Source organism: Saimiri boliviensis, chromosome 12, assembly GCF_048565385.1.
Source record: "Saimiri boliviensis isolate mSaiBol1 chromosome 12, mSaiBol1.pri, whole genome shotgun sequence".
NCBI classification, from domain to species: Eukaryota; Metazoa; Chordata; class Mammalia; order Primates; family Cebidae; genus Saimiri; species Saimiri boliviensis.
The window spans coordinates 63,862,079-63,888,418 of record NC_133460.1 but is presented as its reverse complement, the minus strand read 5'-3'; positions in this window follow the sequence as shown (position 1 = coordinate 63,888,418).

The window sequence follows — 26,340 nt, the reverse complement described above, 5'->3', positions numbered from 1 at the left end:
CTGCGTTTGGACATTCCAGAGTGGATGGGAGAATAAGCTGTACAGAGAAATAGCTTGCTCTAAAACCGAAACGGAGCTATCTAGCAGAATGGTTGTCAATGTGTGTATTCAAGTTCCAGAGATACACTGAAGTGTGTTTGCAGCAGTTCAGAAACCCTTTCTTTGGAGAATGTAGAAACAGTCATTGCCAGCCCTAGAGACGCATATAAGATTTAGCAGTGAGAATGCGTTTAAAACACAGAAGACCCGCTTCTTACAAACTCATCTCCTGTGTGTTCGTTCCTCTTAGGTAGTTGCATCTACGTTTAGATTCAGCGAGGTAGAAATTCGTTTCTTCTAAAAGCTGCGTATGGACATTCCAGAGTGGATGGGAGAATAAGCTGTACAGAGAAATACCTTGCTGTAAAACCAAAACGGAGCTATCTAGCAGAATGGTTGTCAATGTGTGTATTCAACTTCCAGAGTTAAACTGATGTGTGTTTGCAGCAGTTCAAAAACCCTTTCTTTGGAGAATGTAGAAACAGTCATTTCCAGCCCTAGAGACGCATATAAGAGTTAGCAGTAAGAATGCGTTTAAAACACAGAAGACCCGCTTTTTACAAACTCATATGCTGTATGTTGGTTCCTTTTAGGAAGTTGCATCTATGTTTAGATTCAGCGAAGTAGAAACACGTTTCTTCTAAAAGCTGCGTTTGGACATTCCAGAGTGGATGGGAGAATAAGCTGTACAGAGAAATACCTTGCTGTAAAACCAAAACGGAGCTATCTGGCAGAATGGTTGTCAATGTGTGTATTCAACTTCCAGAGTTAAACTGATGTGTGTTTGCAGCAGTTCAAAAACCCTTTCTTTGGAGAATGTAGAAACAGTCATTTCCAGCCCTAGAGACGCATATAAGAGTTCGCAGTAAGAATGCGTTTAAAACACAGAAGACCCGCTTCTTACAAACTCATCTGCTCTGTGTTGGTTCCTTTTAGGTAGTTGCATCTAAGTTTAGATTCAGCGAGGTCGAAACACTTTTCTTCTAAAAGCTGCATTTGGACATTCCAGAGTGAATGGGAAAACAGGCTGTAAAGAGAAATACCTTGCTCTAAAACCAAAACGGAGCTATCTAGCAGAATGGTTGTCAATGTGTTTATTCAACTTCCAGCGTTAAGCTGATGTGTGTTTGCAGCAGTTCAGAAACCCTTTCTTTGGAGAATGTAGAAACAGTCATTTAGAGCCCTAGAGACACATATAAGAGATAGCAGTAAGAATGCGTTTAAAACACAGAAGACACGCCTCTTACAAACTCATCTCCTGTGTGTTCGTTCCTCTTAGGAAGTTGCATCTACGTTTAGATTCAGCGAGGTAGAAAAACGTTTCTTCTCAAAGCTGCGTTTGGACATTCCAGAGTGGATGGGAGAATAAGCTGTACAGTGAAATACCTTGCTATAAAACCAAAACGGAGCTATCTAGCAGAATGGTTGTCAATGTGTGTATTCAACTTCCAGAGTTAAACTGACTTGTGTTTGCAGCAGTTCAGAAACCCTTTCTTTGGAGAATGTAGAAACAGTCATTTCCAGCCCGAGAGACGCATATAAGAGTTAACAGTATGAATGCGTTTAAAACACAGAAGACCCGCTTCTTACAATCTCATCTGCTGTGTGTTGGTTCCTTTTAGGTAGTTGCATCTAAGTTTAGATTCAGCGAGGTCGAAACACTTTTCTTCTAAAAGCTGCATTTGGACATTCCATAGTGAATGGGAAAACAGGGTGTAAAGAGAAATACCTTGCTCTAAAACCAAAACGGAGCTATCTAGCAGAATGGTTGTCAAAGTGTGTATTCAACTTCCAGAGATATACTGAAGTGTATTTGCAGCAGTTCAGAAACCCTTACTTTGGAGAATGTAGAAACAGTCATTTCCAGCGCTAGAGACGCATATAATATTTAGCAGTAATAATGCGTTTAAAACACAGAAGACCCGCTGCCTACAAACTCATCTGCTGTGTGTTGGTTTTTTTTAGGTAGTTGCATCTAAGATTAGATTCTGCGAGGTAGAAACACGTTTCTTCTAAAAGCTGCATTTGGACATTCCAGAGTGAATGGGAAAACAGGCTGTAAAGAGAAATACATTGCTCTAAAACCAAAACGGAGCTATCTAGCAGAATGGTTGTCAATGTGTGTATTCAACTTCGAGAGATACACTGAAGTGTGTTTGCAGCAGTTCAGAAACCCTTTGTTTGGAAAAAGTAGAAACAGTCATTTCCAGCCCTAGAGACGCATATAAGATTTAGAAGTGAGAATGCGTTTAAATCACAGAAGACCCGCTTCTTACAAACTCATCTGCTGTGTGTTGGTTCCTTTTAGGAAGTCGCATCTATGTTTAGATTCATCGAGATAGAAACACATTTCTTCTAAAAGCTGCGTTTGGACATTCCAGAGTGGATGGGAGAATAAGCTGTACAGAGAAATTCCTTGCTCTAAAACCAAAACGGAGCTATATAGCAGAATGGTTGTCAACGTGTTTATTCAACTTCCAGAGTTAAACTGATGTGTCTTTGCAGCAGTTCAGAAACCCTTTCTTTGGAGAATGAAGAAACAGTCATTTCCAGCCCTAGAGACGCTATAAGATATAGCAGTGAGAATGCGTTTAAAACACAGAAGACCTGCTTCTTACAAACTCATCTGCTGTGTTTTGGTTGCTTTTAGGAAGTTGCATCTAAGTTTAGATTCAGCGAGGTAGAAACACGTTTCTTCTAAAAGCTGCGTTTGGACATTCCAGAGTGGATGGGAGAATAAGCTGTAAAGAGAAATACCTTGCTCTAAAACCAAAACGGAGCTATCTAGCAGAATGGTTGTCAATGTGTGTATTCAACTTCCAGAGTTAAACTGATGTGTGTTTGCAGCAGTTCAGAAACCCTTTCTTTGGAGAATGTAGAAACAGTCATTTCCAGCCCTAGAGACGCATATAAGAATTAGCAGTAAGAATGCGTTTAAAACACAGAAGACCCGCTTCTTACAAACTCATCTGCTGTTTGTTGGTTCCTTTTAGGAAGTTGCATCTACGTTTAGATTCAGCGAGGTAGAAACACGTTTCTTCTAAAAGCTGCGTTTGGACATTCCAGAGTGGATGGGAGAATAAGCTGTACAGAGAAATACCTTGCTCTAAAACCAAAACGGAGCTATCTAGCAGAATGGTTGTCAATGTGTTTATTCAACTTCCAGAGGTAAACTGACTTGTGTTTGTAGCAGTTCAGAAAACCTTTCTTTGGAGAATGTAGAAACAGTCATTCCCAGCCCTAGAGACGCATATAAGATTTAGCAGTGAGAATGCGTTTAAAACACAGAAGACACGCTTCTTACAAACTCATCTCCTGTGTGTTCGTTCCTCTTAGGTAGTTGCATCTACGTTTAGATTCAGCGAGGTAGAAATTCGTTTCTTCTAAAAGCTGCGTATGGACATTCCAGAGTGGATGGGAGAATAAGCTGTACAGAGAAATACCTTGCTGTAAAACCAAAACGGAGCTATCTAGCAGAATGGTTGTCAATGTGTGTATTCAACTTCCAGAGTTAAACTGATGTGTGTTTGCAGCAGTTCAAAAACCCTTTCTTTGGAGAATGTAGAAACAGTCATTTCCAGCCCTAGAGACGCATATAAGAGTAAGCAGTAAGAATGCGTTTAAAACACAGAAGACCCGCTTTTTACAAACTCATCTGCTGTATGTTGGTTCCTTTTAGGAAGTTGCATCTATGTTTAGATTCAGCGAAGTAGAAACACGTTTCTTCTAAAAGCTGCGTTTGGACATTCCAGAGTGGATGGGAGAATAAGCTGTACAGAGAAATACCTTGCTGTAAAACCAAAACGGAGCTATCTGGCAGAATGGTTGTCAATGTGTGTATTCAACTTCCAGAGTTAAACTGATGTGTGTTTGCAGCAGTTCAAAAACCCTTTCTTTGGAGAATGTAGAAACAGTCATTTCCAGCCCTAGAGACGCATATAAGAGTTCGCAGTAAGAATGCGTTTAAAACACAGAAGACCCGCTTCTTACAAACTCATCTGCTCTGTGTTGGTTCCTTTTAGGTAGTTGCATCTAAGTTTAGATTCAGCGAGGTCGAAACACTTTTCTTCTAAAAGCTGCATTTGGACATTCCAGAGTGAATGGGAAAACAGGCTGTAAAGAGAAATACCTTGCTCTAAAACCAAAACGGAGCTATCTAGCAGAATGGTTGTCAATGTGTGTATTCAACTTCCAGCGTTAAGCTGATGTGTGTTTGCAGCAGTTCAGAAACCCTTTCTTTGGAGAATGTAGAAACAGTCATTTAGAGCCCTAGAGACACATATAAGAGATAGCAGTAAGAATGCGTTTAAAACACAGAAGACACGCCTCTTACAAACTCATCTCCTGTGTGTTCGTTCCTCTTAGGAAGTTGCATCTACGTTTAGATTCAGCGAGGTAGAAAAACGTTTCTTCTCAAAGCTGCGTTTGGACATTCCAGAGTGGATGGGAGAATAAGCTGTACAGTGAAATACCTTGCTATAAAACCAAAACGGAGCTATCTAGCAGAATGGTTGTCAATGTGTGTATTCAACGTCCAGAGTTAAACTGACTTGTGTTTGCAGCAGTTCAGAAACCCTTTCTTTGGAGAATGTAGAAACAGTCATTTCCAGCCCGAGAGACGCATATAAGAGTTAACAGTATGAATGCGTTTAAAACACAGAAGACCCGCTTCTTACAATCTCATCTGCTGTGTGTTGGTTCCTTTTAGGTAGTTGCATCTAAGTTTAGATTCAGCGAGGTCGAAACACTTTTCTTCTAAAAGCTGCATTTGGACATTCCATAGTGAATGGGAAAACAGGGTGTAAAGAGAAATACCTTGCTCTAAAACCAAAACGGAGCTATCTAGCAGAATGGTTGTCAATGTGTGTATTCAACTTCCAGAGATATACTGAAGTGTATTTGCAGCAGTTCAGAAACCCTTACTTTGGAGAATGTAGAAACAGTCATTTCCAGCGCTAGAGACGCATATAATATTTAGCAGTAATAATGCGTTTAAAACACAGAAGACCCGCTGCCTACAAACTCATCTGCTGTGTGTTGGTTCCTTTTAGGTAGTTGCATCTAAGATTAGATTCAGCGAGGTAGAAACACGTTTCTTCTTAAAGCTGCGTTTGGACATTCCAGAGTGGATTGGAAAATAAGCTGTAAAGAGAAATAGCTTGCTCTAAAACCAAAACGGAGCTATCTAGCAGAATGGTTGTCAATGTGTGTATTCAAGTTCCAGAGATACACTGAAGTGTGTTTGCAGCAGTTCAGAAACCCTTTCTTTGGAGAATGTAGAAACAGTCATTTCCATCCCTAGAGACACATATAAGATTTAGCAGTGAGAATGCGTTTAAAACACAGAAGACCCGCTTCTTAAAAACTCATCTGCTGTGTGTTCGTTCCTTTTAGGTAGTTGCATCTAAGTCTACATTCAGCGATGTAGAAACACGTTTCTTCTAAAAGCTGCATTTGGACATTCCAGAGTGAATGGGAAAACAGGCTGTAAAGAGAAATACATTGCTCTAAAACCAAAACGGAGCTATCTAGCAGAATGGTTGTCAATGTGTGTATTCAACTTCCAGAGTTAAACTGATGTGTGTTTGCAGCAGTTCAGAAACCTTTTCTTTGGAGAATATAGAAACAGTCATTTCCAGCCCTAGAGACGCATATAAGAGTTAGCAGTAAGAATGCGTTTAAAACACAGAAGACCCGATTCTTAGAACTCATCTGCTGTGTGTTGGTTTCTTTTTGGAAGTTACATCTACGTTTAGATTCAGCGAGGTAGAAAAACGTTTCTTCTAAAAGCTGCGTTTGGACATTCCAGATTGGATGGGAGAATAAGCTGTACAGAAAAATACCTTGCTCTAAAACCAAAACGGAGCTATCTAGCAGAATGGTTGTCAATGTGTGTATTCAACTTCCAGAGTTAAACTGATGTGTGTTTGCAGCAGTTCAGAAACCCTTTCTTTGGAGAATGTAGAAACAGTCATTTCCAGCCCTAGGGACGCATATAAGAGTTTGCAGTAAGAACGCGTTTAAAACACAGAAGGCCCGCTTCTTACAAACTCATCTGCTGTTTGTTGGTTCCTTTTAGGAAGTTGCATCTACGTTTAGATTCAGCGAGGTAGACAAACGTTTCTTCTAAAAGCTGCGTTTGGACATTCCAGAGTGGATGGGAGAATAAGCTGTACAGAGAAATACCTTGCTCTAAAACCAAAACGGAGCTATCTAGCAGAATGGTTGTCAATGTGTGTATTCAACTTCCAGAGTTAAACTGATGTGTGTTTGCAGCAGTTCAGAAACCCTTTCTTTGGAGAATGTAGAAACAGTCATTTCCAGCCCTAGAGACGCATATAAGTGTTAGCAGTAAGAATGCGTTTAAAACACAGAAGACCCGCTTCTTACAAACTCATCTCCTGTGTGTTCGTTCCTTTTAGGAAGTTGCATCTACGTCTAGATTCAGCGAGGTAGAAAAACGTTTCTTCTAAAAGCTGCGTTTGGAATTTCCAGAGTGGATGGGAGAATAAGCTGTACAGTGAAATACCTTGCTGTAAAACCAAAAGGGAGCTATCTAGCAGAATGGTTGTCAATGTGTTTATTCAACTTCCAGAGGTAAACTGACTTGTGTTTGCAGCAGTTCAGAAACCCTTTCTTTGGAGAATGTAGAAACAGTCATTTCCAGCCCTAGAGACGCATATAAGATTTAGCAGTAAGAATGCGTTTAAAACACAGAAGACCCGCTTCTTACAAACTCATTTGCTCTGTGTTGGTTCCTTTTTGGTAGTTGCATCTAAGTTTAGATTCAGCGAGGTCGAAACACTTTTCTTCTAAAAGCTGCATTTGGACATTCCAGAGTGAATGGGAAAACAGGCTGTAAAGAGAAATACCTTGCTCTAAAACCAAAACGGAGCTATCTAGCAGAATGGTTGTCAATGTGTGTATTCAACTTCCAGAGTTAAACTGATATGTATTTGCAGCAGTTCAGAAACCCTTTCTTTGGAGAATGTAGGAACAGTCATTTCCAGCCCAAGAGACGCATATAAGAGTTAGCAGTAAGAATGCCTTTAAAACACAGAAGACCCGCTTCTTACAAACTCATCTGCTGTGTGTTGGTTCCTTTTAGGAAATTGCATCTACGTTTACATTCAGCGAGGTAGAAACACGTTTCTTCTAAAAGCTGCGTTTGGACATTCCAGAGTGGATGGGAGAATAAGCTGAACAGAGAAATACCTTGCTCTAAAACCAAAACGGAGCTATCTAGCAGAATGGTTGTCAATGTGTGTATTCTACTTCCAGAGATACACTGAATTGTGTTTGCAACCTTTCAGAAACCCTTTCTTTGCAGAATGTAGAAACCGTCATTTCCAACCCGAGAGACGCATATAAGAGTTAGCAGTATGAATTCGTTTAAAACACAGAAGACCCGCTTCTTACAAACTCATCTGCTGTGTGTTGGTTCCTTTTAGGTAGTTGCATCTAAGTTTAGATTCAGCGAGGTCGAAACACTTTTCTTCTAAAAGCTGCATTTGGACATTCCAGAGTGAATGGGAAAACAGGCTGTAAAGAGAAATACCTTGCTCTAAAACCAAAACGGAGCTATCTAGCAGAATGGTTGTCAATGTGTGTATTCAACTTCCAGAGATATACTGAAGTGTTTTTGCAGCAGTTCAGAAACGCTTTCTTTGGAGAATGTAGAAACAGTCATTTCCAGCGCTAGAGACGCATATAATAGTTAGCAGTAATAATGCGTTTAAAACACAGATACCCGCTTCCTACAAACTCATCTGCTGTGTGTTGGTTCCTTTTAGGTAGTTTCATCTAAGATTAGATTCAGCGAGGTAGAAACACGTTTCTTCTAAAAGCTGCATTTGGACATTCCAGAGTGAATGGGAAAACAGGCTGTAAAGAGAAATACATTGCTCTAAAACCAAAACGGAGCTATCTAGTAGAATGTTTGTCAATGTGTGTATTCAACTTCGAGAGATACACTGAAGTGGGTTTGCAGCAGTTCAGAAACCCTTTGTTTGGAGAAAGTAGAAACAGTCATTTCCAGCCCTAGAGACGCATATAAGATTTAGCAGTGAGAATGCGTTTAAATCACAGAAGACCTGATTCTTACAAACTCATCTGCTGTGTGTTATTTCCTTTTAGGAAGTCGCATCTATGTTTAGATTCATCGAGATAGAAACAAATTTCTTCTAAAAGCTGCGTTTGGACATTCCAGAGTGGATGGGAGAATAAGCTGTACAGAGAAATAGCTTGCTCTAAAACCAAAACGGAGCTATCTAGCAGAATGGTTGTCAATGTGTGTATTCAACTTCCAGAGATACACTGAAGTGTGTTTGCAGCAGTTCAGAAACCCTTTCTTTGGAGAATGTAGAAACAGTCATTTCCAGCCCTAGAGACGCATATAAGAGTTAGCAGTAAGAATGCGTTTAAAACACAGAAGACCCGTTTCTTACAAACTCATCTGCTCTGTTTTGGTTCCTTTTAGGTAGTTGCATCTAAGTTTAGATTCAGCGAGGTCGAAACACTTTTCTTCTAAAAGCTGCATTTGGACATTCCAGAGTGAATGGGAAAACAGGCTGTAAAGAGAAATACCTTGCTCTAAAACCAAAACGGAGCTATCTAGCAGAATGGTTGTCAATGTGTGTATTCAAGTTCCAGAGATACACTGAAGTGTGTTTGCGGCAGTTCAGAAACCCTTTCTTTGGAGAATGTAGAAACAGTCATTCCCAGCCCTAGAGACGCATATAAGATTTAGCAGTGAGAATGCGTTTAAAACACAGAAGACCCGCTTCTTACAAACTCATCTCCTGTGTGTTCGTTCCTCTTTGGAAGTTGCATCTACGTTTAGATTCAGCGAGGTAGAAATTCGTTTCTTCTAAAAGCTGCGTATGGACTTTCCAGAGTGGATGGGACAATAAGCTGTACAGAGAAATACCTTGCTGTAAAACCAAAACGGAGCTATCTAGCAGAATGGTTGTCAATGTGTGTATTCAACTTCCAGAGGTAAACTGATGTGTGTTTGCAGCAGTTCAAAAACCCTTTCTTTGGAGAATGTAGAAACAGTCATTTCCAGCCCTAGAGACGCATATAAGAGTTAGCAGTAAGAATGCGTTTAAAACACAGAAGACCCGCTTCTTACAAACTCATCTGCTGTGTGTTGGTTCCTTTTAGGAAGTTGCATCTACGTTTAGATTCAGCGAGGTAGAAAAACGTTTCTTCTCAAAGCTGCGTTTGGACATTCCAGAGTGGATGGGAGAATAAGCTGTACAGTGAAATACCTTGCTATAAAACCAAAACGGAGCTATCTAGAAGAATGGTTGTCAATGGGTGTATTCAACTTCCAGAGTTAAAATGACGTGTGTTTGCAGAAGTTCAGAAACCCTTTCTTTGGAGAATGTAGAAACAGTCATTTCCAGCCCTAGAGACGCATATAAGAGTTAGCAGTAAGAATGCGTTTAAAACACAGAAGACCCGATTCTTAGAACTCATCTGCTGTGTGTTGGTTTCTTTTTGGAAGTTACATCTACGTTTAGATTCAGCGAGGTAGAAAAACGTTTCTTCTAAAAGCTGCGTTTGGACATTCCAGATTGGATGGGAGAATAAGCTGTACAGAGAAATTCCTTGCTCTAAAACCAAAACGGAGCTATCTAGCAGAATGGTTGTCAATGTGTGTATTCAACTTCCAGAGTTAAACTGATGTGTGTTTGCAGCAGTTCAGAAACCCTTTCTTTGGAGAATGTAGAAACAGTCATTTCCAGCCCTAGAGACGCATATAAGAGTTAGCAGTAAGAATGCGTTTAAAACACAGAAGGCCCGCTTCTTACAAACTCATCTGCTGTTTGTTGGTTCCTTTTAGGAAGTTGCATCTACGTTTAGATTCAGCGAGGTAGAAAAACGTTTCTTCTAAAAGCTGTGTTTGGACATTCCAGAGTGGATGGGAGAATAAGCTGAACAGAGAAATACCTTGCTCTAAAACCAAAACGGAGCTATCTAGCAGAATGGTTGTCAATGTGTGTATTCAAATTCCAGAGATACACTGAATTGTGTTTGCAATCTTTCAGAAACCCTTTCTTTGCAGAATGTAGAAACAGTCATTTCCAGCCCGAGAGACGCATATAAGAGTTAGCAGTATGAATGCGTTTAAAACACAGAAGACCCGCTTCTTACAAACTCATCTGCTGTGTGTTGGTTCCTTTTAGGTAGTTGCATCTTATTTTAGATTCAGCGAGGTCGAAACACTTTTCTTCTAAAAGCTGCATTTGGACATTCCATAGTGAATGGGAAAACAGGCTGTAAAGAGAAATACCTTGTTCTAAAACCAAAACGGAGCTTTCTAGCAGAATGGTTGTCAACGTATGTATTCAACTTCCAGAGTTAAACTGATGTGTGTTTGCAGCAGTTCAGAAACCCTTTCTTTGGAAAATGTAGAAACAGTCATTTCCAGCCCTAGAGACGCATATAAGAGTTAGCAGTAAGAATGCGTTTAAAACACAGAAGACCCGCTTCTTACAAACTCATTTGCTGTGTGTTGGTTCCTTTTAGGAAGTTGCATCTACGTTTAGATTCAGCGAGGTAGAAACACGTTTCTTCTAAAAGCTGCGTTTGGACGATCCAGATTGGATGGGAGAATAAGCTGTACAGAGAAATACCTTGCTCTAAAACCAAAACGGAGCTATCTAGCAAAATGGTTGTCAATGTGTGTATTCAACTTCCAGAGATATACTGAAGTGTGTTTGCAGCAGTTCAGAAACCCTTTCTTTGGAGAATGTAGAAACAGTCATTTCCAGCGCTAGAGACGAATATAATAGTTAGCAGTAATAATGCGTTTAAAACACAGAAGACCCGCTTCTTACAAACTCATCTGCTGTGAGTTGGTTCCTTTTAGGTAGTTGCATCTAAGATTAGATTCAGCGAGGTAGAAACACGTTTCTTCTAAAAGCTGCATTTGGACATTCCAGAGTGGATGGGAGAATAAGCTGAACAGAGAAATACCTTGCTCTAAAACCAAAACGGAGCTATCTAGCAGAATGGTTGTCAATGTGTGTATTCAACTTCCAGAGATACACTGAATTGTGTTTGCAATCTTTCAGAAACCCTTTCTTTGCAGAATGTAGAAACAGTCATTTCCAGCCCGAGAATAAGAGTTAGCATTACGAATGCGTTTAAAACACAGAAGACCCACTTCTTACAAATTCATCTGCTGTGTGTTGGTTCCTTTTAGGTAGTTGCATCTAAGTTTAGAATCAGCGAGGTCGAAACACTTTTCTTCTAAAAGCTGCATTTGGACATTCCATAGTGAATGGTAAAACAGTCTGTAAAGAGAAATACCTTGCTCTAAAACCAAAACGGAGCTTTCTAGCAGAATGGTTGTCAATGTATGTATTCAACTTCCAGAGTTAAACTGATGTGTGTTTGCAGCAGTTCAGAAACCCTTTCTTTGGAAAATGTAGAAACAGTCATTTCCAGCCCTAGAGACGCATATAAGAGTTAGCAGTAAGAATGCGTTTAAAACACAGAAACCTGCTTCTTACAAACTCATTTGCTGTGTGTTGGTTCCTTTTAGGAAGTTGCATCTACGTTTAGATTCCGCGAGGTAGAAACACATTTCTTCTAAAAGCTGCGTTTGGACGTTCCAGATTGGATGGGAGAATAAGCTGTACAGAGAAATACCTTGCTCTAAAACCAAAACGGAGCTATCTAGCAGAATGGTTGTCAATGAGTGTATTCAACTTCCAGAGATATACTGAAGTGTGTTTGCAGCAGTTCAGAAACCCTTTCTTTGGAGAATGTAGAAACAGTCATTTCCAGCGCTAGAGACGCATATAATAGTTAGCAGTAATAATGCGTTTAAAACACAGAAGACCCGCTGCCTACAAACTCATCTGCTGTGTGTTGGTTCCTTTTAGGTAGTTGCATCTAAGATTAGATTCAGCGAGGTAGAAACACGTTTCTTCTAAAAGCTGCATTTGGACATTCCAGAGTGAATGGGAAAACAGGCTGTAAAGAGAAATACATTGCTCTAAAACCAAAACGGAGCTATCTAGTAGAATGTTTGTCAATGTGTGTATTCAACTTCGAGAGATACACTGAAGTGGGTTTGCAGCAGTTCAGAAACCCTTTGTTTGGAGAAAGTAGAAACAGTCATTTCCAGCCCTAGAGACGCATATAAGATTTAGCAGTGAGAATGCGTTTAAATCACAGAAGACCTGATTCTTACAAACTCATCTGCTGTGTGTTATTTCCTTTTAGGAAGTCGCATCTATGTTTAGATTCATCGAGATAGAAACAAATTTCTTCTAAAAGCTGCGTTTGGACATTCCAGAGTGGATGGGAGAATAAGCTGTACAGAGAAATAGCTTGCTCTAAAACCAAAACGGAGCTATCTAGCAGAATGGTTGTCAATGTGTGTATTCAACTTCCAGAGATACACTGAAGTGTGTTTGCAGCAGTTCAGAAACCCTTTCTTTGGAGAATGTAGAAACAGTCATTTCCAGCCCTAGAGACGCATATAAGAGTTAGCAGTAAGAATGCGTTTAAAACACAGAAGACCCGTTTCTTACAAACTCATCTGCTCTGTGTTGGTTCCTTTTAGGTAGTTGCATCTAAGTTTAGAATCAGCGAGGTCGAAACACTTTTCTTCTAAAAGCTGCATTTGGACATTCCATAGTGAATGGTAAAACAGTCTGTAAAGAGAAATACCTTGCTCTAAAACCAAAACGGAGCTTTCTAGCAGAATGGTTGTCAATGTATGTATTCAACTTCCAGAGTTAAACTGATGTGTGTTTGCAGCAGTTCAGAAACCCTTTCTTTGGAAAATGTAGAAACAGTCATTTCCAGCCCTAGAGACGCATATAAGAGTTAGCAGTAAGAATGCGTTTAAAACACAGAAACCTGCTTCTTACAAACTCATTTGCTGTGTGTTGGTTCCTTTTAGGAAGTTGCATCTACGTTTAGATTCCGCGAGGTAGAAACACATTTCTTCTAAAAGCTGCGTTTGGACGTTCCAGATTGGATGGGAGAATAAGCTGTACAGAGAAATACCTTGCTCTAAAACCAAAACGGAGCTATCTAGCAGAATGGTTGTCAATGAGTGTATTCAACTTCCAGAGATATACTGAAGTGTGTTTGCAGCAGTTCAGAAACCCTTTCTTTGGAGAATGTAGAAACAGTCATTTCCAGCGCTAGAGACGCATATAATAGTTAGCAGTAATAATGCGTTTAAAACACAGAAGACCCGCTGCCTACAAACTCATCTGCTGTGTGTTGGTTCCTTTTAGGTAGTTGCATCTAAGATTAGATTCAGCGAGGTAGAAACACGTTTCTTCTAAAAGCTGCATTTGGACATTCCAGAGTGAATGGGAAAACAGGCTGTAAAGAGAAATACATTGCTCTAAAACCAAAACGGAGCTATCTAGTAGAATGTTTGTCAATGTGTGTATTCAACTTCGAGAGATACACTGAAGTGGGTTTGCAGCAGTTCAGAAACCCTTTGTTTGGAGAAAGTAGAAACAGTCATTTCCAGCCCTAGAGACGCATATAAGATTTAGCAGTGAGAATGCGTTTAAATCACAGAAGACCTGATTCTTACAAACTCATCTGCTGTGTGTTATTTCCTTTTAGGAAGTCGCATCTATGTTTAGATTCATCGAGATAGAAACAAATTTCTTCTAAAAGCTGCGTTTGGACATTCCAGAGTGGATGGGAGAATAAGCTGTACAGAGAAATAGCTTGCTCTAAAACCAAAACGGAGCTATCTAGCAGAATGGTTGTCAATGTGTGTATTCAACTTCCAGAGATACACTGAAGTGTGTTTGCAGCAGTTCAGAAACCCTTTCTTTGGAGAATGTAGAAACAGTCATTTCCAGCCCTAGAGACGCATATAAGAGTTAGCAGTAAGAATGCGTTTAAAACACAGAAGACCCGTTTCTTACAAACTCATCTGCTCTGTGTTGGTTCCTTTTAGGTAGTTGCATCTAAGTTTAGATTCAGCGAGGTCGAAACACTTTTCTTCTAAAAGCTGCATTTGGACATTCCAGAGTGAATGGGAAAACAGGCTGTAAAGAGAAATACCTTGCTCTAAAACCAAAACGGAGCTATCTAGCAGAATGGTTGTCAATGTGTGTATTCAAGTTCCAGAGATACACTGAAGTGTGTTTGCGGCAGTTCAGAAACCCTTTCTTTGGAGAATGTAGAAACAGTCATTCCCAGCCCTAGAGACGCATATAAGATTTAGCAGTGAGAATGCGTTTAAAACACAGAAGACCCGCTGCCTACAAACTCATCTGCTGTGTGTTGGTTCCTTTTAGGTAGTTGCATCTAAGATTAGATTCAGCGAGGTAGAAAAACGTTTCTTCTCAAAGCTGCGTTTGGACATTCCAGAGTGGATGGGAGAATAAGCTGTACAGTGAAATACCTTGCTATAAAACCAAAACGGAGCTATCTAGAAGAATGGTTGTCAATGGGTGTATTCAACTTCCAGAGTTAAAATGACGTGTGTTTGCAGAAGTTCAGAAACCCTTTCTTTGGAGAATGTAGAAACAGTCATTTCCAGCCCTAGAGACGCATATAAGAGTTAGCAGTAAGAATGCGTTTAAAACACAGAAGACCCGATTCTTAGAACTCATCTGCTGTGTGTTGGTTTCTTTTTGGAAGTTACATCTACGTTTAGATTCAGCGAGGTAGAAAAACGTTTCTTCTAAAAGCTGCGTTTGGACATTCCAGATTGGATGGGAGAATAAGCTGTACAGAGAAATTCCTTGCTCTAAAACCAAAACGGAGCTATCTAGCAGAATGGTTGTCAATGTGTGTATTCAACTTCCAGAGTTAAACTGATGTGTGTTTGCAGCAGTTCAGAAACCCTTTCTTTGGAGAATGTAGAAACAGTCATTTCCAGCCCTAGAGACGCATATAAGAGTTAGCAGTAAGAATGCGTTTAAAACACAGAAGGCCCGCTTCTTACAAACTCATCTGCTGTTTGTTGGTTCCTTTTAGGAAGTTGCATCTACGTTTAGATTCAGCGAGGTAGAAAAACGTTTCTTCTAAAAGCTGTGTTTGGACATTCCAGAGTGGATGGGAGAATAAGCTGAACAGAGAAATACCTTGCTCTAAAACCAAAACGGAGCTATCTAGCAGAATGGTTGTCAATGTGTGTATTCAAATTCCAGAGATACACTGAATTGTGTTTGCAATCTTTCAGAAACCCTTTCTTTGCAGAATGTAGAAACAGTCATTTCCAGCCCGAGAGACGCATATAAGAGTTAGCAGTATGAATGCGTTTAAAACACAGAAGACCCGCTTCTTACAAACTCATCTGCTGTGTGTTGGTTCCTTTTAGGTAGTTGCATCTTATTTTAGATTCAGCGAGGTCGAAACACTTTTCTTCTAAAAGCTGCATTTGGACATTCCATAGTGAATGGGAAAACAGGCTGTAAAGAGAAATACCTTGTTCTAAAACCAAAACGGAGCTTTCTAGCAGAATGGTTGTCAACGTATGTATTCAACTTCCAGAGTTAAACTGATGTGTGTTTGCAGCAGTTCAGAAACCCTTTCTTTGGAAAATGTAGAAACAGTCATTTCCAGCCCTAGAGACGCATATAAGAGTTAGCAGTAAGAATGCGTTTAAAACACAGAAGACCCGCTTCTTACAAACTCATTTGCTGTGTGTTGGTTCCTTTTAGGAAGTTGCATCTACGTTTAGATTCAGCGAGGTAGAAACACGTTTCTTCTAAAAGCTGCGTTTGGACGATCCAGATTGGATGGGAGAATAAGCTGTACAGAGAAATACCTTGCTCTAAAACCAAAACGGAGCTATCTAGCAGAATGGTTGTCAATGTGTGTATTCAACTTCCAGAGATATACTGAAGTGTGTTTGCAGCAGTTCAGAAACCCTTTCTTTGGAGAATGTAGAAACAGTCATTTCCAGCACTAGAGACGAATATAATAGTTAGCAGTAATAATGCGTTTAAAACACAGAAGACCCGCTTCTTACAAACTCATCTGCTGTGAGTTGGTTCCTTTTAGGTAGTTGCATCTAAGATTAGATTCAGCGAGGTAGAAACACGTTTCTTCTAAAAGCTGCATTTGGACATTCCAGAGTGGATGGGAGAATAAGCTGAACAGAGAAATACCTTGCTCTAAAACCAAAACGGAGCTATCTAGCAGAATGGTTGTCAATGTGTTTATTCAACTTCCAGAGATACACTGAATTGTGTTTGCAATCTTTCAGAAACCCTTTCTTTGCAGAATGTAGAAACAGTCATTTCCAGCCCGAGAATAAGAGTTAGCATTACGAATGCGTTTAAAACACAGAAGACCCACTTCTTACAAATTCATCTGCTGTGTGTTGGTTCCTTTTAGGTAGTTGCATCTAAGTTTAGAATCAGCGAGGTCGAAACACTTTTCTTCTAAAAGCTGCATTTGGACATTCCATAGTGAATGGTAAAACAGTCTGTAAAGAGAAATACCTTGCTCTAAAACCAAAACGGAGCTTTCTAGCAGAATGGTTGTCAATGTATGTATTCAACTTCCAGAGTTAAACTGATGTGTGTTTGCAGCAGTTCAGAAACCCTTTCTTTGGAAAATGTAGAAACAGTCATTTCCAGCCCTAGAGACGCATATAAGAGTTAGCAGTAAGAATGCGTTTAAAACACAGAAACCTGCTTCTTACAAACTCATTTGCTGTGTGTTGGTTCCTTTTAGGAAGTTGCATCTACGTTTAGATTCAGCGAGGTAGAAACACATTTCTTCTAAAAGCTGCGTTTGGACGTTCCAGATTGGATGGGAGAATAAGCTGTACAGAGAAATACCTTGCTCTAAAACCAAAACGGAGCTATCTAGCAGAATGGTTGTCAATGAGTGTATTCAACTTCCAGAGATATACTGAAGTGTGTTTGCAGCAGTTCAGAAACCCTTTCTTTGGAGAATGTAGAAACAGTCATTTCCAGCGCTAGAGACGCATATAATAGTTAGCAGTAATAATGCGTTTAAAACACAGAAGACCCGCTGCCTACAAACTCATCTGCTGTGTGTTGGTTCCTTTTAGGTAGTTGCATCTAAGATTAGATTCAGCGAGGTAGAAACACGTTTCTTCTAAAAGCTGCATTTGGACATTCCAGAGTGAATGGGAAAACAGGCTGTAAAGAGAAATACATTGCTCTAAAACCAAAACGGAGCTATCTAGCAGAATGGTTGTCAATGTGTGTATTCAACTTCGAGAGATACACTGACATTTGTTTGCAGCAGTTCAGAAACCCTTTGTTTGGAGAAAGTAGAAACAGTCATTTCCAGCCCTAGAGACGCATATAAGATTTAGAAGTGAGAATGCGTTTAAATCACAGAAGACCCGCTTCTTACAAACTCATCTGCTGTGTGTTGGTTCCTTTTAGGAAGTCGCATCTATGTTTAGATTCATCGAGATAGAAACACATTTCTTCTAAAAGCTGCGTTTGGACATTCCAGAGTGGATGGGAGAATAAGCTGTACAGAGAAATTCCTTGCTCTAAAACCAAAACGGAGCTATATAGCAGAATGGTTGTCAACGTGTGTATTCAACTTCCAGAGTTAAACTGATGTGTCTTTGCAGCAGTTCAGAAACCCTTTCTTTGGAGAATGAAGAAACAGTCATTTCCAGCCCTAGAGACGCTATAAGATATAGCAGTGAGAATGCGTTTAAAACACAGAAGACCTGCTTCTTACAAACTCATCTGCTGTGTTTTGGTTCCTTTTAGGAAGTTGCATCTACGTTTAGATTCAGCGAGGTAGAAACACGTTTCTTCTAAAAGCTTCGTTTGGACATTCCAGAGTGGATGGGAGAATAAGCTGTAAAGAGAAATACCTTGCTCTAAAACCAAAACGGAGCTATCTAGCAGAATGGTTGTCAATGTGTTTATTCAACTTCCAGAGATACACTGAAGTGTGTTTGCAGCAGATCAGAAACCCTTTCTTTGGAGAATGTAGAAACAGTCATTTCCAGCCCTGGAGACGCATATAAGAGTTAGCAGTAAGAATGCGTTTAAAACACAGAAGACCCGCTTCTTACAAACTCATCTGCTGTGTGTTCGTTCCTTTTTGGTAGTTGCATCTAAGTCTACATTCAGCGATGTAGAAACACGTTTCTTCTAAAAGCTGCATTTGGACATTCCAGAGTGAATGGGAAAACAGGCTGTAAAGAGAAATACATTGCTCTAAAACCAAAACGGAGCTATCTAGCAGAATGGTTGTTAATGTGTGTATTCAACTTCCAGAGTTAAATTGATGTGTGTTTGCAGCAGTTCAGAAACTTTTTCTTTGGAGAATGTAGAAACAGTCATTTCCTGCCCTAGAGACGCATATAAGAGTTAGCAGTAAGAATGCGTTTAAAACACAGAAGACCCGATTCTTACAACTCATCTGCTGTGTGTTGGTTTCTTTTTGGAAGTTACATCTACGTTTAGATTCAGTGAGGTAGAAAAACGTTTCTTCTAAAAGCTGCGTTTGGACATTCCAGATTGGATGGGAGAATAAGCGGTACAGAGAAATACCTTGCTCTAAAACCAAAACGGAGCTATCTAGCAGAATGGTTGTCAATGTGTGTATTCAACTTCCAGAGTTAAACTGATGTGTGTTTGCAGCAGTTCAGAAACCCTTTCTTTGGAGAATGTAGAAACAGTCATTTCCAGCCCTAGAGACGCATATAAGAATTAGCAGTAAGAATGCGTTTAAAACACAGAAGACCCGCTTCTTACAAACTCATCTGCTGTTTGTTGGTTCCTTTTAGGAAGTTGCATCTACGTTTAGATTCAGCGAGGTAGAAACACGTTTCTTCTAAAAGCTGCGTTTGGACATTCCAGAGTGGATGGGAGAATAAGCTGTACAGAGAAATACCTTGCTCTAAAACCAAAACGGAGCTATCTAGCAGAATGGTTGTCAATGTGTTTATTCAACTTCCAGAGGTAAACTGACTTGTGTTTGCAGCAGTTCAGAAACCCTTTCTTTGGAGAATGTAGAAACAGTCATTCCCAGCCCTAGAGACGCATATAAGATTTAGCAGTGAGTATGCGTTTAAAACACAGAAGACACGCTTCTTACAAACTCATCTCCTGTGTGTTCGTTCCTCTTAGGTAGTTGCATCTACGTTTAGATTCAGCGAGGTAGAAATTCGTTTCTTCTAAAAGCTGCGTATGGACATTGCAGAGTGGATGGGAGAATAAGCTGTACAGAGAAATACCTTGCTGTAAAACCAAAACGGAGCTATCTAGCAGAATGGTTGTCAATGTGTGTATTCAACTTCCAGAGTTAAACTGATGTGTGTTTGCAGCAGTTCAAAAACCCTTTCTTTGGAGAATGTAGAAACAGTCATTTCCAGCCCTAGAGACGCATATAAGAGTTAGCAGTAAGAATGCGTTTAAAACACAGAAGACCCGCTTTTTACAAACTCATCTGCTGTATGTTGGTTCCTTTTAGGAAGTTGCATCTATGTTTAGATTCAGCGAAGTAGAAACACGTTTCTTCTAAAAGCTGCGTTTGGACATTCCAGAGTGGATGGGAGAATAAGCTGTACAGAGAAATACCTTGCTGTAAAACCAAAACGGAGCTATCTGGCAGAATGGTTGTCAATGTGTGTATTCAACTTCCAGAGTTAAACTGATGTGTGTTTGCAGCAGTTCAAAAACCCTTTCTTTGGAGAATGTAGAAACAGTCATTTCCAGCCCTAGAGACGCATATAAGATTTAGCAGTGAGAATGCGTTTAAAACACAGAAGACCCGCTTCTTACAAACTCATCTGCTGTGTTTTGGTTGCTTTTAGGAAGTTGCATCTATGTTTAGATTCAGCGAGGTAGAAACACGTTTCTTCTTGAAGCTGCGTTTGGACATTCCAGAGTGGATTGGAAAATAAGCTGTAAAGAGAAATAGCTTGCTCTGAAACCAAAACGGAGCTATCTAGCAGAATGGTTGTCAATGTGTGTATTCAAGTTCCAGAGATACACTGAAGTGTGTTTGCAGCAGTTCAGAAACCCTTTCTTTGGAGAATGTAGAAACAGTCATTTCCAGCCCTAGAGACGCATATAAGATTTAGCAGAGAGAATGCGTTTAAAACACAGAAGACCCGCTTCTTACAAACTCATCTGCTGTGTGTTCGTTCCTTTTAGGTAGTTGCATCTAAGTCTACATTCAGCGATGTAGAAACACGTTTCTTCTAAAAGCTGCATTTGAACATTCCAGAGTGAATGGGAAAACAGGCTGTAAAGAGAAATTCATTGCTCTAAAACCAAAACGGAGCTATCTAGCAGAATGGTTGTCAATGTGTGTATTCAACTTCCAGAGTTAAACTGATGTGTGTTCGCAGCAGTTCAGAAACCTTTTCTTTGGAGAATGTAGAAACAGTCATTTCCAGCCCTAGAGACGCTTATAAGAGTTAGCAGTAAGAATGCGTTTAAAACACAGAAGACCCGATTCTTACAACTCATCTGCTGTGTGTTGGTTTCTTTTTGGAAGTTACATCTACGTTTAGATTCAGCAAGGTAGAAAAACGTTTCTTCTAAAAGCTGCGTTTGGACATTCCAGAGTGGATGGGAGAATAAGCTGAACAGAGAAATACCTTGCTCTAAAACCAAAACGGAGCTATCTAGCAGAATGGTTGTCAATGTGTGTATTCAACTTCCAGAGATACACTGAATTGTGTTTGCAATCTTTCAGAAACCCTTTCTTTGCAGAATGTAGAAACAGTCATTTCCAGCCCGAGAATAAGAGTTAGCATTATGAATGCGTTTAAAACACAGAAGACCCGCTTCTTACAAATTCATCTGCTGTGTGTTGGTTCCTTTTAGGTAGTTGCATCTAAGTTTAGAATCAGCGAGGTCGAAACACTTTTCTTCTAAAAGCTGCATTTGGACATTCCATAGTGAATGGTAAAACAGTCTGTAAAGAGAAATACCTTGCTCTAAAACCAAAACGGAGCTTTCTAGCAGAATGGTTGTCAATGTATGTATTCAACTTCCAGAGTTAAACTGATGTGTGTTTGCAGCAGTTCAGAAACCCTTTCTTTGGAAAATGTAGAAACAGTCATTTCCAGCCCTAGAGACGCATATAAGAGTTAGCAGTAAGAATGCGTTTAAAACACAGAAACCTGCTTCTTACAAACTCATTTGCTGTGTGTTGGTTCCTTTTAGGAAGTTGCATCTACGTTTAGATTCAGCGAGGTAGAAACACATTTCTTCTAAAAGCTGCGTTTGGACGTTCCAGAGTGGATGGGAGAATAAGCTGTACAGAGAAATACCTTGCTCTAAAACCAAAACGGAGCTATCTAGCAGAATGGTTGTCAATGTGTGTATTCAACTTCCAGAGTTAAACTGACTTGTGTTTGCAGCAGTTCAGAAACCCTTTCTTTGGAGAATGTAGAAACAGTCATTTCCAGCCCGAGAGACGCATATAAGAGTTAACAGTATGAATGCGTTTAAAACACAGAAGACCCGCTTCTTACAATCTCATCTGCTGTGTGTTGGTTCCTTTTAGATAGTTGCATCTAAGTTTAGATTCAGCGAGGTCGAAACACTTTTCTTCTAAAAGCTGCATTTGGACATTCCATAGTGAATGGGAAAACAGGGTGTAAAGAGAAATACCTTGCTCTAAAACCAAAACGGAGCTATCTAGCAGAATGGTTGTCAATGTGTGTATTCAACTTCCAGAGATATACTGAAGTGTATTTGCAGCAGTTCAGAAACCCTTACTTTGGAGAATGTAGAAACAGTCATTTCCAGCGCTAGAGACGCATATAATATTTAGCAGTAATAATGCGTTTAAAACACAGAAGACCCGTTGCCTACAAACTCATCTGCTGTGTGTTGGTTCCTTTTAGGTAGTTGCATCTAAGATTAGATTCAGCGAGGTAGAAACACGTTTCTTCTTAAAGCTGCGTTTGGACATTCCAGAGTGGATTGGAAAATAAGCTGTAAAGAGAAATAGCTTGCTCTAAAACCAAAACGGAGCTATCTAGCCGAATGGTTGTCAATGTGTGTATTCAAGTTCCAGAGATACACTGAAGTGTGTTTGCAGCAGTTCAGAAACCCTTTCTTTGGAGAATGTAGAAACAGTCATTTCCAGCCCTAGAGACACATATAAGATTTAGCAGTGAGAATGCGTTTAAAACACAGAAGACCCGCTTCTTAAAAACTCATCTGCTGTGTGTTCGTTCCTTTTAGGTAGTTGCATCTAAGTCTACATTCAGCGATGTAGAAACACGTTTCTTCTAAAAGCTGCATTTGGACATTCCAGAGTGAATGGGAAAACAGGCTGTAAAGAGAAATACATTGCTCTAAAACCAAAACGGAGCTATCTAGCAGAATGGTTGTCAATGTGTGTATTCAACTTCCAGAGTTAAACTGATGTGTGTTTGCAGCAGTTCAAAAACCCTTTCTTTGGAGAATGTAGAAACAGTCATTTCCAGCCCTAGAGACGCATATAAGAGTTAGCAGTAAGAATGCGTTTAAAACACAGAAGACCCGCTTTTTACAAACTTATCTGCTGTATGTTGGTTCCTTTTAGGAAGTTGCATCTATGTTTAGATTCAGCGAAGTAGAAACACGTTTCTTCTAAAAGCTGCGTTTGGACATTCCAGAGTGGATGGGAGAATAAGCTGTACAGAGAAATACCTTGCTGTAAAACCAAAACGGAGCTATCTGGCAGAATGATTGTCAATGTGTGTATTCAACTTCCAGAGTTAAACTGATGTGTGTTTGCAGCAGTTCAGAAACCCTTTCTTTGGAGAATGTAGAAACAGTCATTTCCAGCCCTAGAGACGCATATAAGAGTTCGCAGTAAGAATGCGTTTAAAACACAGAAGACCCGCTTCTTACAAACTCATCTGCTCTGTGTTGGTTCCTTTTAGGTAGTTGCATCTAAGTTTAGATTCAGCGAGGTCGAAACACTTTTCTTCTAAAAGCTGCATTTGGACATTCCAGAGTGAATGGGAAAACAGGCTGTAAAGAGAAATACCTTGCTCTAAAACCAAAACGGAGCTATCTAGCAGAATGGTTGTCAATGTGTGTATTCAACTTCCAGCGTTACGCTGATGTGTGTTTGCAGCAGTTCAGAAACCCTTTCTTTGGAGAATGTAGAAACAGTCATTTCCATCCCTAGAGACACATATAAGATTTAGCAGTGAGAATGCGTTTAAAACACAGAAGACCCGCTTCTTAAAAACTCATCTGCTGTGTGTTCGTTCCTTTTAGGTAGTTGCATCTAAGTCTACATTCAGCGATGTAGAAACACGTTTCTTCTAAAAGCTGCATTTGGACATTCCAGAGTGAATGGGAAAACAGGCTGTAAAGAGAAATACATTGCTCTAAAACCAAAACGGAGGTATCTAGCAGAATGGTTGTCAATGTGTGTATTCAACTTCCAGAGTTAAACTGATGTGTGTTTGCAGCAGTTCAGAAACCTTTTCTTTGGAGAATATAGAAACAGTCATTTCCAGCCCTAGAGACGCATATAAGAGTTAGCAGTAAGAATGCGTTTAAAACACAGAAGACCCGATTCTTAGAACTCATCTGCTGTGTGTTGGTTTCTTTTTGGAAGTTACATCTACGTTTAGATTCAGCGAGGTAGAAAAACGTTTCTTCTAAAAGCTGCGTTTGGACATTCCAGATTGGATGGGAGAATAAGCTGTACAGAAAAATACCTTGCTCTAAAACCAAAACGGAGCTATCTAGCAGAATGGTTGTCAATGTGTGTATTCAACTTCCAGAGTTAAACTGATGTGTGTTTGCAGCAGTTCAGAAACCCTTTCTTTGGAGAATGTAGAAACAGTCATTTCCAGCCCTAGGGACGCATATAAGAGTTAGCAGTAAGAACGCGTTTAAAACACAGAAGGCCCGCTTCTTACAAACTCATCTGCTGTTTGTTGGTTCCTTTTAGGAAGTTGCATCTACGTTTAGATTCAGCGAGGTAGACAAACGTTTCTTCTAAAAGCTGCGTTTGGACATTCCAGAGTGGATGGGAGAATAAGCTGTACAGAGAAATACCTTGCTCTAAAACCAAAACGGAGCTATCTAGCAGAATGGTTGTCAATGTGTGTATTCAACTTCCAGAGTTAAACTGATGTGTGTTTGCAGCAGTTCAGAAACCCTTTCTTTGGAGAATGTAGAAACAGTCATTTCCAGCCCTAGAGACGCATATAAGTGTTAGCAGTAAGAATGCGTTTAAAACACAGAAGACCCGCTTCTTACAAACTCATCTCCTGTGTGTTCGTTCCTTTTAGGAAGTTGCATCTACGTCTAGATTCAGCGAGGTAGAAAAACGTTTCTTCTAAAAGCTGCGTTTGGAATTTCCAGAGTGGATGGGAGAATAAGCTGTACAGTGAAATACCTTGCTGTAAAACCAAAAGGGAGCTATCTAGCAGAATGGTTGTCAATGTGTTTATTCAACTTCCAGAGGTAAACTGACTTGTGTTTGCAGCAGTTCAGAAACCCTTTCTTTGGAGAATGTAGAAACAGTCATTTCCAGCCCTAGAGACGCATATAAGATTTAGCAGTAAGAATGCGTTTAAAACACAGAAGACCCGCTTCTTACAAACTCATTTGCTCTGTGTTGGTTCCTTTTTGGTAGTTGCATCTAAGTTTAGATTCAGCGAGGTCGAAACACTTTTCTTCTAAAAGCTGCATTTGGACATTCCAGAGTGAATGGGAAAACAGGCTGTAAAGAGAAATACCTTGCTCTAAAACCAAAACGGAGCTATCTAGCAGAATGGTTGTCAATGTGTGTATTCAACTTCCAGAGTTAAACTGATATGTATTTGCAGCAGTTCAGAAACCCTTTCTTTGGAGAATGTAGAAACAGTCATTTCCAGCCCAAGAGACGCATATAAGAGTTAGCAGTAAGAATGCCTTTAAAACACAGAAGACCCGCTTCTTACAAACTCATCTGCTGTGTGTTGGTTCCTTTTAGGAAATTGCATCTACGTTTACATTCAGCGAGGTAGAAACACGTTTCTTCTAAAAGCTGCGTTTGGACATTCCAGAGTGGATGGGAGAATAAGCTGAACAGAGAAATACCTTGCTCTAAAACCAAAACGGAGCTATCTAGCAGAATGGTTGTCAATGTGTGTATTCAACTTCCAGAGATACACTGAATTGTGTTTGCAACCTTTCAGAAACCCTTTCTTTGCAGAATGTAGAAACCGTCATTTCCAGCCCGAGAGACGCATATAAGAGTTAGCAGTATGAATTCGTTTAAAACACAGAAGACCCGCTTCTTACAAACTCATCTGCTGTGTGTTGGTTCCTTTTAGGTAGTTGCATCTAAGTTTAGATTCAGCGAGGTCGAAACACTTTTCTTCTAAAAGCTGCATTTGGACATTCCAGAGTGAATGGGAAAACAGGCTGTAAAGAGAAATACCTTGCTCTAAAACCAAAACGGAGCTATCTAGCAGAATGGTTGTCAATGTGTGTATTCAACTTCCAGAGATATACTGAAGTGTTTTTGCAGCAGTTCAGAAACGCTTTCTTTGGAGAATGTAGAAACAGTCATTTCCAGCGCTAGAGACGCATATAATAGTTAGCAGTAATAATGCGTTTAAAACACAGATACCCGCTTCCTACAAACTCATCTGCTGTGTGTTGGTTCCTTTTAGGTAGTTTCATCTAAGATTAGATTCAGCGAGGTAGAAACACGTTTCTTCTAAAAGCTGCATTTGGACATTCCAGAGTGAATGGGAAAACAGGCTGTAAAGAGAAATACATTGCTCTAAAACCAAAACGGAGCTATCTAGTAGAATGTTTGTCAATGTGTGTATTCAACTTCGAGAGATACACTGAAGTGGGTTTGCAGCAGTTCAGAAACCCTTTGTTTGGAGAAAGTAGAAACAGTCATTTCCAGCCCTAGAGATGCATATAAGATTTAGCAGTGAGAATGCGTTTAAATCACAGAAGACCTGATTCTTACAAACTCATCTGCTGTGTGTTATTTCCTTTTAGGAAGTCGCATCTATGTTTAGATTCATCGAGATAGAAACAAATTTCTTCTAAAAGCTGCGTTTGGACATTCCAGAGTGGATGGGAGAATAAGCTGTACAGAGAAATAGCTTGCTCTAAAACCAAAACGGAGCTATCTAGCAGAATGGTTGTCAATGTGTGTATTCAAGTTCCAGAGATACACTGAAGTGTGTTTGCAGCAGTTCAGAAACCCTTTCTTTGGAGAATGTAGAAACAGTCATTGCCAGCCCTAGAGACGCATATAAGATTTAGCAGTGAGAATGCGTTTAAAACACAGAAGACCCGCTTCTTACAAACTCATCTCCTGTGTGTTCGTTCCTCTTAGGTAGTTGCATCTACGTTT